Raw genomic sequence first — 6,000 nt, 5'->3', positions numbered from 1 at the left:
GTGCAGCATCCTAAAACGATTCTGGCTTAAAATCCTCACAGGATTGGGGTTCACAGCACTCTGATTCAGATTTCTCACGGAATGCTGATTCAGTAATCCATGGGATTCAGGGTCAGAATCCTCACAGGAATCTGGTTCAGAATCCTCACATGATTCTGGTCCAGAATAATCACTCACAGGATTCCGATTCAGAATCTTCAAACGATTCTAGTTCAGAATCCTAACAAGACTCTGGAACGGAATCCCCACAAGATTCTAGTTCAGGTTCCTCACAGGATTTTGGTTCAGAACCCTCACAGGACTTTGGAATCAAATCTTACAGGATTCTAGTTCAGAACCCATACAGAATTCCAGATCAGTATCATCAAAGGATTCTAGTGGAGCATCCTCACACGATTCTAGTGTAGCATCCTAACAGGATTCTGATTCAGAATCCTTAAAAGATTCTGGCGCAGACTCTTCAAAGGATTCAAATGCAGAATCCTCACTGGATTCTGGTTCAGAATCCTAACAGGACTCTGGATTGAAATCCCCACAGGACTCTGGTTCGGAATATTTACAAGATATTGGTTCAGGATCCTCACAGGATTTTGGATCAGAATACTCACAGAACTCTGGTTCACAATCCTCACAAGATTTTGGTTCAGTATCCTTACAGGATTTCGGTTCAGAATCTTCACACGATTCTGGTTCAGAATACTCACAGAATTTAAGTTCAGGATCCTCACAGGATTCTTACAGGACTTTGCTTCAGAATCCTTACAGGGTTTGAATTCAGAAGCCTTGCAGGATTTTTGTTCAAAATATTCTGATTAAGAATCTCTATCTAAGGATTCTGATTCAATCCTCACAGGATTCATGTTCAGAACTCTTCAGATTGGTGCTTCACACTCCTTTCAGGATTCTACTTTAGTACCTTATTCGGATTATGTCTCAAAATCGTCAGTAGATTTTGGTTCAGAAGTGCAGTTGACTTTCCACATCTCGATGTCGAAGGGACAATCGAGATAAAAAGAGTTCGAAACAAAGAACACTTAAGCCCAACAGTGACTACAAATGCATCTGATTGGCATAAATTGGCTGATATTTGTGTAAATTTTAATATCTTCGCAAAGTCTAACTGTTAGCTGTTGGGTGTACCAATAATAATGTTGATTTAATTAGTTTTATTATCGTTTTTACGTAAAAGAGTGGAACAACATTTTGATTCAAATGTCGAACACTGTGTTTATTCTGTCTCATATTCCGAACACCTTGATTCAAATTCCGAACAGCAAGAATAAATCATTTATACCAAATCACCATACGAAAACCGAGTGTTCGGAATATGAGTCTGTTCGGAATTTGAAACAAAACGGTAAGTACTAGATTGAAAATCACTCCGTTGCCAGGAAAAACAAACAGACGTCATTTCGTCTTTGCAAATTGTTTTGAATCCCTAAAATCTAGTCTAGTCATGAGCATGAGCATGATGAGCATGATGAGGATGATTGACCGCCCGCAGATTCTACTACAGCTGTACTTACACAGGGAACCAACAGACACTACTCGGGATCAGTAGCATCTTCAATGTGTAAGTACTGGTGCTCTCATTATTATAACAACCAATAACGGCGCCGGCTGCGTCCGAATGCAGGTCAATTTGGGGATGTTAGGGAAATGTTGACGTGCTACTTGCTTTATGGCAGCTGGGGAGTCCTCTGCACTTCCACAAGTAAACACTGGGAGTTTGGATATAGGAAAGGGTTGGGTAAAGGATTCGTTTTGGTAAACGAAAAGTATATCATTTGAAATTTATGCGCTCAAACAGAACTCACTTTTGATATTTGGCATATCGACATTAAAAGAGGAAATCGGGAATGATAATCACATCGAGATAGGGAGATATCGAGATAAGAAGGACATCGAGATATGGAGAGTTAAAATGTATGCAGAATGAAGGGACCGAAAAATCATCGTCATAGGGAGAGATATCTAGATGTAGAACATCGAGAAGTGGAGAGTCGCCTGTATTATACGATTCTGGGTCAGAATCCTTACAGAAGTTTTCTTCAAAATCCTCACAGGATTCTGGTTCAGAATCCTCACGTAATAATCTAATCAGACTCCTAATATCTGTTTTGGAAACCCTTCAGGCTTTCCAAATCCTGCATCAGAATCCTCTTAAGATTCTTCTTAGATACTTCAAGGATCCCTCATACCGCTAGAAGTATTGCTTTTGGTTTTTATGCTGTTAATTTTATGATAATTGATGAAAGATTGCGTTCAGTACTTAGCCTTTTAGAAGACAAATCGTCCTTATTTTTTATGGGAAAAAGTAGAATTCTCCGATATTATATTGATATCTTGTTTTTTTTTTATCTAACAATAGACAATACTATATTAAATCTAATATTATACATTGTAAGATTTAATTCCTTGCTTGTTATTAATTGTTGTGCAAAGTCAGAAAAAGAGCTGTTTGGTTCCTCAATAAAAACTAGTCAAGTGTAGATAATTGACAATTTGGTAGTGCGAAAAGATTTCCGCCGTTCCAATTCAAAAACCAGCCTAATGCAATACCTTTGTTGCCGCCATAGAGTGCATCTCTGTAACAAACCAATCGAATCCATGATATAATAAATTGTGGAGCAAACTTCGATGCGCGTGCTATCCGATGCATTGCGACTTTCACAATCCCCCCAAAAATAAAGACAAATTTGGAAGAAAACATCCCGAATGGCATCACTCAAGCGCACTCCGAAAGCCTTGAGCCACCGTTTTGGACGTACCTATAATTTCGTTTCGTTTTCAAAGGATCCGTCAACCGTGCAGCAGAGCAACGACCATCGTCGTTGTCTTCAACTAGTTGCTAGCATGAGGCTCATGGACGTAGCCAGAACAACATCCTTCAATGTTTCTTTTAAGTTTAATTCATAATATCTTAACAATTCATGAAGATTTTTTTCAGTTATCCTCTCAGGTACTTGTGATTAGAAATTATTTAAATTTTGTGCTTTTAAACTAGAAAGTATTACTTATGAGCTTTACCACTATTTTTTACAAGTATTCGTCCATGAATCATCTCAATATATTTCCAAGAAATGTTCTAAGCATTCCACTAAGTATACTTCAAGAAAATTCTTGGAGAAATATTATTCATAATTGGTTCATGATTCTGGTTCAGAAGCCCCATAGGATTCTGGTTTAGGATCCTCACAGGACAAGTTTATAAAAATTTGCTTAAAATTGTTTCTGAAAAGTAATAAAATAATCTTGAAAATATGTATCAGATACATTGTTGAGGTCCTATGTGTCCAGCACTGAATGAATTTGTAATAATTCCTAAACACATTCTGGAAAGTTCTCATGTTTTGGTGGCCTCCAAGGATGTTCACAAGAAGTTCATCATGACGCAATCGTTTTATAAGTATAAATGCTGTTAAATTTTGGAAAAAAAATATACATTAGATTACTTTTTGTAGCAAAACAATTACTTTCGAATTTTCCCATCGACCAGTGGGAGCAACGTCCCCTTCCTGCCCCTCTCTGGCTACGCCCATGAATTGAGGCCCGCTGCACTGTTGCTAATCGAAACGCTTGCGGCGATGGTGATTCGAATTTTTGCTCGCGATTTTTAACAACTGTAAATTACCATACTAGGGGGTTTATGACAGCCCTCGGACAAAGATTTACGACTAGTTGATCGATTTTGATTGCTCTCCGATATGGGTGTTGTGATCTTGAATCCTTCATTCAATATCATATCGGAGTGCTCGGTGTGTACTTGACGGACATCGATCAAGATTTGGGTTAATTTTAGAGGTCTTGAGCTGTGAAGCAATAAAAATTTATTTAGTTATCTGACGTCGTGACATGATATGAATTGGAAACCTGGTTTGAAATAAAATTATAACTAACAGTTACAACACGCTCCACACCTATCCTATGTAACATATTGTGTTTGATCCATGACTCCATCGCTAAATTACTCCGTCAAAGGCACAAATATTTATCTTCGCTAGCACCAAGCCATCAATTAACATTTCGTCGAATGATCGGTCAATCTAAAAATTCTGCTCGTGATCACGTTCCACAAACTTTTGCGTTCCTCCACGTCACCCTTAAAAATTCCACTAGACTCCAAACATCACTCGTATGAATCCGCGCCAATAGAATCTAATTTGTGCAACACAATTTGATTAACTTTGTTGACCGGCCGCACGCTCGAGGGCCTACTCCGAAATGCAACTTTTTGTGAACTGGACAGACCCGCGAAAAAAAGCTTCAACTCGGAGCGTGCGTGAGACCTCCCGTCGCCAATCAACCATAACTATCTCCCAAAAAGAATTGCTGGCACACGTGGAAAATTAGTCCCCGTCGATGTCGATCTGGTACATTTGCCATACTACAATCACAGACAAACAGACGTTACACTATCGAAATTTACATCGTCCTCAGCCGTAGGCTGCACAGACTGTGGACCAGTGAAGAATTTTTCGTTTGACGAAAAGTTTCCTCCGACTGGGGCGGGATTCGAACCCACACTCCGTAGTACAATACGCCTAAACGACTGACGCCGCTAACCGCACGGTTACGAAGCCCACAATTTCAAATCATTTTCATCGATCATTTCAAATTTTTTGTTTCACGTATCTCACAACCAGTAATGTATGGCCACCAGGTTAAGTCTGTTTGTCTGTGCTACAGTCGTCGAGACACGGTGGGTCACCGTGTCCGTGTCCAAAGCGTTTCAAATCATAAGCGGCCTCTAAGATTTTGCTCCGAAAAAAGTGACAGACTTGGACAGAACTCTGGCATGCGCGACATCTACGTTATACCTATGTTAACATTTTTATCGGTGGCGGTCATCTTATATGTTTTGTTCGGCAGCAGGATCGTGATCTTGTTTGCGGAGTTGTAGAGTTATATGGCGAAACAAAATAGATACAATAGAATACGAGGTATCTGGCGGAGAGGTTGCTGAAACTAGAAGTATGGTGTCAATTACACTCCCGTGCAAAATTTTGGATTCACCCCCTAAAAACGTACAAAAGTGTTTTGTCCATGTCTCTGTACACGTCCAATTGAAACTGTCTATGGCATTTGGAAGCCAATGAGTTATTCTTACTTCGTAGGTATTTTCCCAAAACCAATTTATGAATTTTGTATACTAAATTTTTACGAAAGCTGTTATATTTAAAAAAAAAACACACTGAAAAAAACATGGCTGATTTCCTCGCCATTGGTTAGACCAAAATTTTAAATCAATGTGTCATTAGAATCATAATCTTATATTCTTTGAAGAGCGCTCACAAAATTTTGGCGGGACAATCTGAAAACTATTCAATATCAGTAAACAGTGCAAAAGTTTGGGATCACCTGAGCGGCACGCAAATAATTTTTGGCAGTATCTCTGAAAATTTTTCAACCGATTTCAATAGAAAATAATGGCAGAGGATATGATTGGTTTGAGATTGCACAGAGTTTTCGTGTTTTAAGTAAGTGAAGGTGAAGAAATCATTCAAGTTTTTTCAGTGTGTTTTTTGAAAAAAGTCACAACTTTAAGTGAAAATATAGTATGCAAAATTAAGGAAATGTTTTTGGAAAAATACCTGACGAATTCCATGTCAAATTGGTCAGTCATAGAACTCGACCATCTTCGATTTGCAGTAAATGTATGAAGAAGTTGTAGTGAATGGTTTGGACTATAAGAAAAAAATATAAACTGAAAAAATATTTTATGTTTTTGTATGAAAAACTAATTATAAAAACTTTAAACTTATTTTAAATTACACAAAACAGATATTTGGGACAAAACTTCATAATGGAGAAATTTAAAAAAAAAAAGTTTTCTAAGAACAACTTTTGATCGATTTTCAAAATTTTGTCAAAACAAATACGTTTTGATGATACAATAAGAATTTTGATATGATACTAAATTATAATGATACTATAGATAACTACTCTAGAAGCAGCCATTTTCGAATTATATCGTCTAATGCAAAAAAAAAAATTTAA

The sequence above is a fragment of the Aedes aegypti genome, chromosome 3 (assembly GCF_002204515.2).
Source record: "Aedes aegypti strain LVP_AGWG chromosome 3, AaegL5.0 Primary Assembly, whole genome shotgun sequence".
NCBI lineage: Eukaryota > Metazoa > Arthropoda > Insecta > Diptera > Culicidae > Aedes > Aedes aegypti.
The sequence above is the reverse complement of the archived record's forward strand: the minus strand, read 5'-3'. Positions refer to the sequence as shown.